At 46.3% G+C, this 12,544-nt stretch overlaps 1 protein-coding gene across 1 annotated transcript in view; it reads left to right on the top strand.

The window, feature by feature from the left end:
* The first annotated feature begins 10,103 nt into the window (after positions 1–10,103).
* ASCC3 (activating signal cointegrator 1 complex subunit 3) overlaps positions 10,104–12,544 on the top strand; it is a 332,057-nt gene continuing 329,616 nt past the window's right edge. The window contains exon 1 of the mRNA XM_089530681.1: positions 10,104–10,214. The gene's annotated coding sequence lies outside the window, so the exon portion shown is untranslated. The remainder of the gene's footprint in view (positions 10,215–12,544) is intronic.

Consider the following 12,544-nt stretch of genomic DNA (forward strand, 5'->3'; position numbering starts at 1 on the left):
GAGGAGGAGGAGGAGGGAGGAAGGAAAGAGGAAGAGGAGGGAGGAGGAGGAAGGAAGGAGGAAAAGGAGGGAGGAGGAGGAAGGAAAGAAGTAGGAGGAAGAGAAGCAGGGAGGAAGAAGAGGAGGAGAGAGAAAGAAGAAGAGGAGGGAGAAAGTAGAGGAGGAAGGAGGAAGGAAGGGGAGGAAGGAAGGAGGAGCAGTGCATTTCTGTTTAGTTTCAGTGCATTTAATGCTAAAAGGTCTGCTGTAACAATGATAGTGGTGGTCGTGGTGATGGTGATGATGATGAGTGAGCTTGAGAGCCATGCAACTACTGTTTCTGAAGCTGAGAAAGTGTCACCTTCCAAAGCGTGTTTTGTGTGCTTTTAATGCTAACAAGTCTCCCTTGCTTTGACAATGATAGTGTGATGATGGTGAGGATGATGAGTGAGCTTGAGAGCCATGCAACTACTGTTTCTGAAGCTGAGAAAGTGTCACCTTCCAAAGTGTGTTTTGTGTGCTTTTAATGCTAACAAGTCTCCCTTGCTTTGACAATGATAGTGTGATGATGGTGATGATGATGAGTGAGCTTGAGATTCATGCAACTACTGTTTCTGAAGCTGAGAAAGTGTCACCTTCCAAAGCGTGTTTTGTGTGCTTTTAATGCTAACAAGTCTCCCTTGCTTTGACAATGATAGTGTGATGATGGTGATGATGATGAGTGAGCTTGAGAGGCAGGCAACTACTGTTTCTGAAGCCGGGAGAGTGTCACCTTCCAAAGTGTGAAATGCACAAATGTGCTGTTGTGTGTGTTTTGGAATGCAGGTTGGGGGTGTTTGTCCAGAAAGGGACCGAGGAGGAGAGGGCGGGCACACGCCTCCTCCTCCTTGCGGGGCTTCAGTGGAGGCTCTGCCCCTGGAGGGTGGCTCCACCCCTGGAGGGTGGAAGCTCCGCCCCCAGCATGCAGCCCCGCCCCCAGAGGGTGGAAGCTCCACCCCTCGGCTTCGGCCCCCCCAACTTGTCTGAGGGACAGCAACCCGGCCCCCGGCTCCAAAAGGTTGCCTACCCCTGGATCAATGAAAAGGATGCTTTCAAAGGTGGGTATCTTTGCCATCTGCCTCCCATCTGCAGTTCTTCTTGCCCTCGACATGCCTGGAACTTGGACTGCATCAAGCTTTGCCAAAACTAGAAGAGTTACTGTAGGGTTGTTTAGTCCCTGCTTTTCTGTGCAGCATATTTCCATCTGGCCTGTAATGTTAAATTCCTTACTGAACCTGACTTTGACAGTGATGAAGACTGCTGAAGAGGCAGAGAGACTTTGGAGTACAAAAGTGAGGTGGGGTGGGGTGGGTGAGATCATACTTAGGGATTGTAGCTGGAACAACATTTAGTTTTTGGATAAAATGTGTGAATTTTGCTGCTATTTGGCTTGTTAAAATTTTGTTAGTCTTTTGTATGAATTCTCAGTGGATTGTTTAATGTCTGCAATGTAGGTGTGGGTTGTAATAATTTGTTATAATGGCTTTGGAATTGTTTTTGCTTTTGATTATGAAATTCTTGTAATATTGCTTTGAGCGTGGTTTCTACTATGGAAAAGCAGCATGCAAATAAACATTATGATCATTATGAAAGAAGAGGAGGAGGCATGTATGCCTACCAATAAAACACATCCATAATTAAGTTTTGTTGATTTTTACTAATAAGTTACGTTAGGTTCTAATTCTGTCTGAAAAGTGAGGCATATTTAACTATGTATGATAAATACTTTTCCTACCTGTAGCATTTATTCTGCCCTCTATATTTCCTACAAAACAAATGGATGGGGAAAAGATATTTAAACAATAGTAAACCCACCTGACATCTTTTTTCAAAAGTTAAAATTCATCTTTATTACAGTACAGAACTAGAACTGCAGTCCATTTATGGCACTAATACAACCGACAGACATCAAGCACCAGCAGGCCAAGTCACTAAAGTCTGCACTCTTTGATCTGAACAGACGTCATCTGTCAAAGAAAAGTCTGTGTATTTGGCCTTATCTGCTTGCTTTACTCTCCCTACCACAATCGTCTCTGTCACTCATGCTTTATTTCTGGCTGGCTTTCTTGACTCTATTACATTTGGACAGCAGCCTGACTGTAACACAAGAGAGTGTCAAGTCCTGCTAAAGTATACAAAACCATGAGATTCAAAAGGGGGGCAATGTGAGAACGTAAGAAGCAACTTGTGATGGGAAAGTATGGGGCAGAGCCCAACTGCATTAAATGAAACTTATTATAGTATTTGGCCAACCTAGAAGGAGTTCCTTTAAGAGGATGCTAAGAATTTGAACTTGCAATTTAAGTGTCCACTGTTGTAAAATGAAAATAATCTACATTGAATATGGCACCCAGAATCCTTTTGGTGGTTTACACTGACTTACACTTGATGGGTTAAATTGGTATCATGCTCCTGGGGAGCAGCTCTGCCCCATAGCTACTATTTAGTTACAAGAATTAACCTGAGCACCATCTAGGTGCCATTGTACAGCTGGCAAAGAAGGTGCAACCATCAGCCTCTTTATATCTGGTAAACCAGGGGTAGGCAACCTATGGCCCGCAGGCCAGATGCAGCCCGGCAAGGCCTTGGGACCGGCCCCAGCCCGGTCCTGCCGCCGATTGCCGCCGGAGCCTTTGGCCTCTCGCCTGAGGGCGTGGGGCCTTTGGCCTATCAGGAGGAGGTGGGCAAGCGGGGGCAAGCAGCGGGCAAGGGGGGTAATTGTCTATAGAAGCCTCAGAAACATGCATTTATATTAACATTTTTTAAAAATCAGCAATTTTTTTGCGTGTTCTCCACTTTTAAAAAAAGTGTCCTCCATTTGAAAATTTTGTCCTACATTTGTATCGGTTTATTTATTTATTTAATTTTTTAAAAACTATTTAATTATTTATTTTTTGGCTTCGGCCCCCCAGTTGTCTTAGGGACAGCAACCCGGCCCCCGGCTCAAAAAGGCTGCCTACCCCTGTGGTAAACATATACTGGCAGAACTTCATGTCCACAGATCTATACCATCATTTCTTTTTTACTCCACCAGGCGTAGCATCTATGCTGTTTAATCTTAAAAGTTATAAGATCGAGAGCTAATTACAAGTTACAATATCAAAATTCTGGGAAGACATTTAGCCTTCTCTGTCAGGGAGCATTGATGCCAGAACAAACTACAATCCCCAGAATTCCCCAGCACTGTGCCAGGGCAGTTAAAGCAGTCTCAAACTGGATTATTTCTGCAGTGTGTTTTAGACCTAACTGAAAGAAAGAAGTTGGCAGCATGAGCGAAATGCATCTGAGGAAGCAGACTTTAGTCTACGAAAGTTCATGCTAGCAACTCCTTTCTTTCAGTTAATCTCAGAGGTACTACGAGATCTCTTTACATTTTCTGTAAATTCCAGTCCTTAATCGACTTGACTTCCAGCACACATCTGTGCATGTCTACTCAGAAAGAAGTCTTAACATCACTCCATTGCACTTATTCCTAGACAAATGCAGCCTTAGATTATTTCCCTTGATTACATTAGGAATATATCATGAGCAAACTGCAAAGGTACCAGCTGTCCTATTGACTGGAGCACTCTCTCTTTTTCTGGCCCTAGGAAATTATTGCTCTAATTTTTATGTTTTAGGTTGTTTTTAGATGAGACTTTCTTTCTGCAACCATCTTGCTCCTTCAAAGAATCTTATGTCCATGGCTTCCAGTCTGCCCCCCCTCCTTTGTGTGTTCCCACACTTTTTTTCCCTTATCAGAGGAAATCTGTAAAGAAAAAGATGCACTATAAAATGACAATTACTGATATAATTTTATACTGAAGAAGCTTGCCAAGAAAACACTGTGATAGGTTTGCTTTATAATAATAATAATAATAATAATAATAATAATAATAATAGATTTATTTCTAGCCCACCCAATCACAAAGAATCTGGGCGGGTTACAACAATAAAATACAACAAATTACAATAGAGTTAAAAAATCAAACCCTAGACCTACCACCCCACCATTCCCAGTACTAAAACAGAATTAAGCAGTAATAATATTAAAACATTTACAACATTAAAAACATTAAACAAACAAAAAATAGGCAGAAACATTGGTGGGGGAAAATAGACAGATGAGGGGACAAATATCTCTATATCTGGAGAGGGTAACTAAGTTGGAAAGGCCTGCCGGAAGAGATCCGTCTTGAGTGCTTTCTTGAAAGCTGCCAGAGTGGAAATGTGACGGATCTCCTCCGGCAGGTCATTCCATAGTTTAGGAGCAGTAGTAGAAAAGGCCCTCTGGGAGACAGATGTTAGCCTAGATTTTTTTGGTTGTAGTAGATTTCTTCCAGAGGACCTTAGTGTGCGGGACGGACAATAGGGAAGAAGGCGTTCCCTCAAGTACTCTGGGCCCAAGCCATGTAGGGCTTTAAAGGTGATCACCAACACCTTGTACTTTGCCCGGAAACTAATAGGCAGCCAGTGCAGGGACTTCAAGACCGGTGTTATATGGTCATTCCTAGAAGTTCCCATGGTTAATCTGGCTGCCATATTTTGTACCAGCTGAAGTTTCCAAACTTGGCACAAGGGTAGCCCCAAGTAGAGCGCATTACAGAAGTCCAATCGAGAGGTTACCAGTACATGTACTACTGTTTCCAGGTCCCTCGGCTCCAGGAAGGGGCACAGTTTAGCATTGCCATAAGTAGGGAACAACTTGAAAGCAAACAACATCACAACACACGCGTATTATGCCTCTTTGGAACTGGCTGAATTATTTGTCACAGTTACTTCTGTGCAGCAACATCAAACTACAATTCCCAGAATTGTTTTTAAAAAATTCTAAAATTCAGCTTTCCTCAAGATAATTTTGTCTTGAGATCTAATCCCTTTTTGAAATTGCAGAATTCTTTTCTGCAGTGATTTTTTTGTAGCAGGGAATACCATGTTTCAGCTGTCCTAAAGTGAGGTGATGGCATTGGCTCTTTAGGAAATTTCATTTGAGGCTAGGGTTGCCATCCCTGAGGGCCTCCAAACCGGGAAAAATGTAGGACATGGTTTTTAAAATGTAGGACCTTTTTTTAAAAATTTCCTTGCCAGGAAATTTAAAAAAAAAAAAAGGTGCTACATTTTAAAACCTTGTCCAAGGCTTCCCTGGGGCCTGGGAGACAGTGTCCCCCAAGCAGCAGCCGAGGAGGAAGGGGGGAGGAGGAGAAAAAGGAAAGGGAAGGAGAAAGACGAAAAGGAGGAGAAAGAAGAATAGGGAACAATATAAAAAGAGGAGGAGGAGGAAGAGGGGAAGAACAGAAAAAAGGGGAAGAAAAAGAAGAAGAGGAGGGGGAAGAGAAAGAAGAGAAGGAGGGGAAGAAAACAAAGAGGAGGAGGAGGAGGAGGAGGGGGAGGAGAAGGAGGAGGAGGAAAAAGAAGAAGAAGAAAAAATAGGGGAAGGGGAAAGAAGAGAGATAGCTTGCCGGCAAGGCTCTTTTCTGCCCTCACCCGCGCAAGGGACCAAAGAGGAGACACTCCTCCTTTTGAGGCTGGCTGGCCAATGGGGAGAGTGGAGCTGGAACAGCCCTGCCTCCTGCTAGCAGTCACAGGCTCCTGCAGCAGGGGAGGGCTGTCCAGCCATTGGCCAGCCACCCTGAAGGGCAGGAGCTCCTGCAAGAGCACACAGGGCCAGGGCAAAGCAAGGCAGGCGGCGGCGGCTGCAGAACAGCTGCGGTTGTTGCGGTGGCGGCGGCGGTGGCAACCAGCTCAACCCGGGGCAAAGAGCCAAACCGGGCCGTGACCGGGCCAAGTGGCCAAAAATCGGGTTTGTCACGGCCCCAGGGGGGTTATGGCAACCCTATTTGAGGCTATTCCAATCTAACTAACTTATTCTCTGCAAAACAGTGGGTCTTTTTCTTAAGAATAAGAATATAGTTTATTTTAATAATAGGTGGATAAAAATATTCAGGCTGAATAAGCAATATGCATTCAACCCAAGCAACATCATACACAAGTTAAATCATTCAAGATGAATATGGATTTGCATTTTTTGTCTATTGGCATTTGTGGAAGTGGTGATATTGAAGACCCCATACACTATAGACTACATTGTAAGATATACAAAACCCCTAGAGATAAGTTTCTGAAGAGAAGTCCTAGAACTAGTAGGTAACCAAAATGATCTGATAAAAATCACTTACCTTACTTATTGTCTAATACAGCAAAGTCTGTAATGCTTAATACTGCCAGATTCGCTGCAAAAGCAGCTCAGGGCTATTCAGACCGCCCCAAAGGGGCGGCCTGCAGCCACTCCTATTCTGGCCAGATTGGGGCTGCAGCAACCTCATGCTGCGGCCCGGATCTGACCTCTGGAGGGCGCAAAAAGTGGCTCCTTTTTGTGCCCTTCAAATGGTGCCATAGCTGTGGTAGTGCGGCTGTATGGTGCCCCTTCAGCACTGAATCATCTGGATGCATTGCCAGAGGTGCGCCATGATGCCACGCGCGATTGGCGCATGGCATCATGACACCCTGAGGTTGGAGTCAGGGTGTCCAGCATCAGGACACTGTGTCTTGACTCTGCCCACAGGCCAGCACACAGTACATATCTGTACAGGGCCTTAGTTTAGATTTTGAGGATAATGGCCTGCGTGGGAATCTGTGATAAATATATTTATATTAATTTGGATGGATTATGTAACATTGTCATGTGCTTAGTGTGAAACATTTTTGTAATTTCCATTAAACATTTGTTGTTTTATATCTTTTGGAGCAAACAGTGATGGTAAAAGCTTACAAGGTTTTAATCAGTTTTTGTAAGATGGTAATTTTATGGCTATAACCTGTATTTGGTTGTCACAAATAAACTGTACCTTTATTTTATTAATAAGTGGATAAAAATATTCATGGTGAATAAGCAATATACAATCAACCCAAGCAACATCATACACAAGTTAAATCATTAAAGATGAATATGTACTCTTTTAGTTGCAGCTGTTTCACCTTCTCAGGGGGCAGGAGCAGTTTCAGATTATTATCTTTTTACTGGAATCTTCTTATCTTTTCAAAGATATAACTAGACTTAAATCTATGAAACTTCTTTCTGCCAACTCTTCTTATCTTTTGTTTTTAAGGTACAGATTGGGCTTTCCTGCCTACATTTGCTCCCACCCTTCTGGCAACCATCTGCACCCGCTGCTATTCTAGCCCCTCTCTCCTGGCTTCTGCCACAAAAGATGCACCAACTAAATAGACAACGAGCCCCTAAACACACCAAAGGAGTTGTTTTTCTCTACACTGCCAATTCCCAGATCACTCTGTTGATCTGTTTTTCAGGTGGTAACCCATAGTAGCTATATTGTGTTCCCGTGTCTAGTTATAATGGTGAGATGCTTTTTATCTAACCCATCCTTACCATGTATGTGCCTTCAAAGCAGCTATTTAGTGACCACATGAGTTTCATAGGGTTTTCTTAGGCAAGGAGTACTCAGAGGGTTTTGTCAGATCTTTCCTCTCAAAGATAGCCTACGGCTAGGGATGCCATATCCCGGGGGCCCCCGGGACAAATCCGCTTTTGGGGGCCCCCTCCCAGTCCCGGTCCGGTTTGGCCCCCAGCCCCCGGTTCGGGGCCCGCGTGGCACCAACCCACCTTCCCTCGCCTCCCCGCGCGGCCGCGCCACCCTCCTCCTCCTCCTCCTCCTCCTCCGTTCCAGGCCGTGCAGAGGAAGCGAAGGAGGAGGCGGTGCGCAGCCGCGTGGCCTGGAACGGAGGAGGAGGTGGGTGGCGCGGCCGCGTGGGGAGGCGGGGGAGGGTGGCAGGGAGGCGGAGAGGTGGGGGAGCGCACGCGCGCAGGAGGCGCACCTCCTTCTCCTCCTCCTCCTCCGTTCCAGGCTGCGCCAAGTGGAGGAGGAGGCAGAGGTGCCTGCCTGGCTTGGTGCTCCCCACCCGCGCGCGCGCGCCAAGGCGGCAGGCAGGCAGCCACCCACCGCCTCCTCCGCCTCGCGCACCTCCGCGCTGGGCACTTCCTTGGGCCCAGGAGGCGGAGGCAGAGTAGGAGGCTGAGGCGGAGGTGGGTGGCTGCATGCCTGCTGCCTTGGCGCACACGCGGGCGGGGAGCGCCAAGCCAGGCAGGCACCTCTGCCTTCTCCTCTGCCTCCACCTGCCGGGCCCAAGGCAAGCACCTAGCGCAGTTGCGTGCAAGGCGGGTGGCTGCCTGCCTGCTGCCTTGGCGTGCGGACGGGGGGGAATGCACCAAGGCAGCCACCCACCTCCTCCTCTGCCTCCTGGGAGGGAGGGAGGGAGGAGGGAGGGAGGGAGGAAGGGGGAGGAGGGAGGAAGGAGGGAGGAGGAGGAAGGAAGGAGGAAAGACAAGGAGGAAGAAGAGGAGGAGGAGGAAGAGGATAGTGATGATGATGAAATGAGCCAGCTTCTGAGGCACGACCAATGTAAGTTGCTCTGATTTTTACAAACTCATGCGCAGTGGGGAAAAAAACCAAAGTCCCTTGACCAAATACACACTTCTGAGAAGTACAGTTGAATCCGAGGGCAAACCCACTTCTTGTTAAACCACCTTGACATATTCAGTGTGAAACCCAAAGAGTTTGGTTATCAAATAAGCCTCTGAAATATGCAAGAGATTGCCATGTTAAGTAAAGCCATGTTCTGTTCCAAATGTGCTGTTTGGAATGGGGGGAGGGGGGTAGCCAGAAAGGGAAAGTACATTTCTGTCATCTGTCTAGGAATAGTGCCCAAATGTCCTCCATTTTGATCATGCCTAAGAAACATGAATTTATATTAACATTTTTTAAAAACCATCAATTTTTTACGTGTGTCCTCCATTTTTTAAAAAATGTGCCCTACATTTGAAAATTTTATCCTACATTTGTCCTACATTTGTCCCGGTTTGGAGGTCCAGACTTATGGCAACCCTACCTACGGCACCCTGCCTTCGTTGGCAATCTCTCACCCAAGTACTAAGCAGGGCTGACCCTGCTTAGCTTCAAGATCAGACCAGATCTGGTGCCTTTAGGGTATTTAGGCTGCATCCTTACCAGGCGCTTGTGTGTGTTGGGTGCCTTAGTCGTTTCTGACTTATGGTGACCCCCAAGGCAAAACTATCACGGGGGTTGATTTGGCAAGGTTTATTCAGAGGAGGTTTACCTTTGCCTCCCTCTGAGGCTGAGAGAGTGTGACTTGGCCAAGGTCACCCAGTGGGTTTCATGGCCGGGTTGGGACTCGAACCCTGGTCTCCAGCATCAGTACTCAAACCACTACGCCACACTGTCATAAGACTTTATCAGAATTGTTACGTTGCAACATGGGCTGGCCCCAGGATTTGGGCAGGACTGAAGAAGGTTTATACAGCATGGTGCTGAGGCACTTAAAAGTGGTGTCAAACTGTGGCTATTTCCACAGTGTAGATGCACCATAGATTAACTGAAATCAATACTTTGATTTGATAACCTGATGGGAAAGAAAGGTCAGCCCTTTGTTTCCCATCAGGCTTCATCTTCCTCTGATGCCCCTCATGTATCTGTTCCCTGTACAATTAATTGGTCACAGCCACAAGTGAACATCACACATACTTCTGTCTCTATGAAAGGCCTAAGGCTTTTACAGTATTAAGGGCTTATTTTGGCATTTTGCTCAGCCAAACTAAACATTATTCCCTCTTTTTGGGGTGTGTGTGTGTGGAAGAAAGCCATTTCCTTCTGTTGTTGTTTTAAATTACTTTTATTTCTTTTGCTCTGTGAGAATGACAAGTGACAATTTCCATTCACAGAGAGTGTGAAACATAACGCGGAAGTCTATTCTCCAGTCGCCGGCGTTGTCAGTTTACACTTTTCCTGAGTCTATGGCTTTCTTTGGGGGGAGGGGGCCCTTCTCCTCTCGTTCCTCACAGAAACGAAACAGAAAGTCAGAGTTCTTCTCTCCAGCTAGAGGGGGCGGGGCGAAGAAGAGAAGCAGCCTTGGACTCGCCGGGGGGCGTGGCTGGGTGGGAAGGGATAAGTCACTGGCGTTCCAAAGGTCTCGCGCAACCGCCTGCTCACGAGCGCCGGCGCGCGCACTCAACCGGCAAAAACCAGCAGCGGAAGGAGCAGAACGCGCCTGCGCAAAGGAGAGGGAACCCGGAAGCGGCTCGGTCTCAAATAGTGAGCGGCTCTGCCTCTGAGTCCAGCGTGGCTGCTGCGCTCTCAGGAAGAGGAAGCGGAGCAGGAGGAGTGAGGCAGCCCCCTTGCGAGCAGGTGAAGCCCAGGGATTTCAGGGGGGCTCAGGGTCCCGGAGGAGGAGCAGGCAGGCAGGCAGGCAGGCAGGCACCCGGAATGGAGGACGGCCAGGGGGAAATGTAGGACGCGACGCAAGAGAAGCTGGGAGCACTCCTAGAAGTCCATTTGATAGGCTCCGTTTACGCCTGGATCATTGTATTTTATGTATGTGTGTACACACACACACACACACACACACACACGTGTATAGAGTAGATGGTTATTGTCTTACATATGCACATATTATACATGTATGCATACACACACAGTTGATTATTGTATTACATAAGTACATATTATATATGGACACACACTACACGCAGTGGATGGTTACTGTATTACATATGTATATATTATATATGTACACATATACACACATACAGTGGATGATTATTGTATTATATACGTATGTACATATCATATATGTACACACACACACACACACTAGTGTCTCTGGTCCTAAACACACTGCAGACACAATCCAGTTTGGGACCGCTTCAACTGCCTTGGGCTCAGTGCTAGGGAATCCTGGGAATCGTAGTTTATTGTGGCACCAGGGCACTTCGACAGAGAAGGCTAAACGTCTCACTAAACTACCGTGAGACATTTGTGAGACATTTAGCCTTCTCTCTCAGAGAGCTCTGGTGCCACAATAAACTACATTTCCCAGGATTCCCTGGCACTGAGCCCAAGGCAGTTAAAGCAGTCCCAAACTGGATTTTTTTCTGCAGTGCGTTTCGAACCTGTATCTCCTCATGAGGGATTTAAGCCATGAAGTATGGTTTAGGGTTCTGATTTATGACAATGTTAAGGCGACTCTATCATGAGTTACTCTACCATACTGTTATTTATGATTAGATGCAGGATATGCTTCTCATAGAAGTTCTTCCTTTCTGATCTGGTAGGAAGGAGGTGATCTTTATTGATAGATGTGTGTGTGACACCTAGATCTGGCACTCTTTTCCCAGCCTGATCCATCGAGGCTGCCTTGGTTTTAAGACGGTGCTAGTCCCATGGGGTCACCTTGGGCAAGTCACGCTCTCTGGGCCCCAGAAGGTGGCAATGGCAAACCTCTGAACAAAACCTGCCAAGAAAACCCCATGGTAGTTTCTCCTGAGGGTCACCAGGAGTCAGAAATGCCAGAAGTCAGAAACGACATGTAACAAAGTCATCAGTAATAGAGTGGATGAGGGCGAACAAATTGGAACTTAATCCAGATAAGACCAGGGTGACCAGATGTCATAAACACAAGAAAGCACAAGGCAGCACAGAATGTAGGACATCTGAGAAAAATGTACAGCATTACAAAATAAAAGCCAAAAACACTAATATAAATATATATTTGATATTGGATTTTATTAGGAGCTGAACTTTCATTATGAACTGACCGCTTTTTCTGATGAACTTCATTAAAACGCCTTGTAGGCTTCCAATATACATATAGAACTCTGAGGAAGACAAAGACTTAACATTGTATTTTATTAGCAACAAACCCTTGACTGAATCTAAATTTACATTTACGGTTGCCCCTCCACATTTTTGACTTTGGCCTTTGTGGGTTTGGTTATTCACTGATTTTATTAGTATGTTCTTTCTAGGAATATCTAAGGGGCTATACAGACTGCTTCTAAGGGGTGGCAGGTGGCCGCCCCTTTCCTGGCCGGATTGGGGCTACGACAACCTCATGCTCTGGCCCCGATCCAGCCTCTGGAGGTTGCAGAAAGGAGCCACAAAAAGCAGCTGCTTCTTGTGCCCTTCAAGGGGGGCCATAGCCACGGTGGCATGGCTCTATCGCGCCCCTTTGGTGTTGCGTCGTTGGGACACAGCACTGTCGAGCAGCGTGTGCCATTATGGCACCATGGGGCGGAGTTAGAGCAAGCATTGTCAGGATGCTGAGCCCTGACTATGCCCACAAAGTGCCTGGCTCTAATACCTCCAGTTTAACTCTATGGACATCTTTAACCAAAAGTTGCACTGAAGGACTTAGAGATTCCTAGAGAGAACACTTCACGAGGCATTTGTAGCTCCTCCAGTGCAATTCTATGGTCAGTGTCTGGCAGTTGCATGGAGGACCTAGATTCCTAGAGAGGTGTTCTTTCAGGGAAAAATACAGTGTTTTTGTTATTTGCGGTTTTCCCCCTAAATGCAGCAAATGTGGAGGGATGAGTGTATTCATTTTCTTTGCCCATTGTGCTGAAATTAAGTGGGGGGGGGGACCTTTTCAGCTTTTGCACTGTGTCCTAAAGCAGCCCATTGCCTAACACTTTTGCTGTCCTTTCCCCCTCTGGGTGTGAATCTTGTCTGCTGTT

The sequence above is a fragment of the Sceloporus occidentalis genome, unplaced genomic scaffold (assembly GCF_023333645.1).
Source record: "Sceloporus occidentalis isolate IW3139 unplaced genomic scaffold, rSceOcc1.0.p SCAF_6, whole genome shotgun sequence".
Classification (NCBI taxonomy): domain Eukaryota; kingdom Metazoa; phylum Chordata; class Lepidosauria; order Squamata; family Phrynosomatidae; genus Sceloporus; species Sceloporus occidentalis.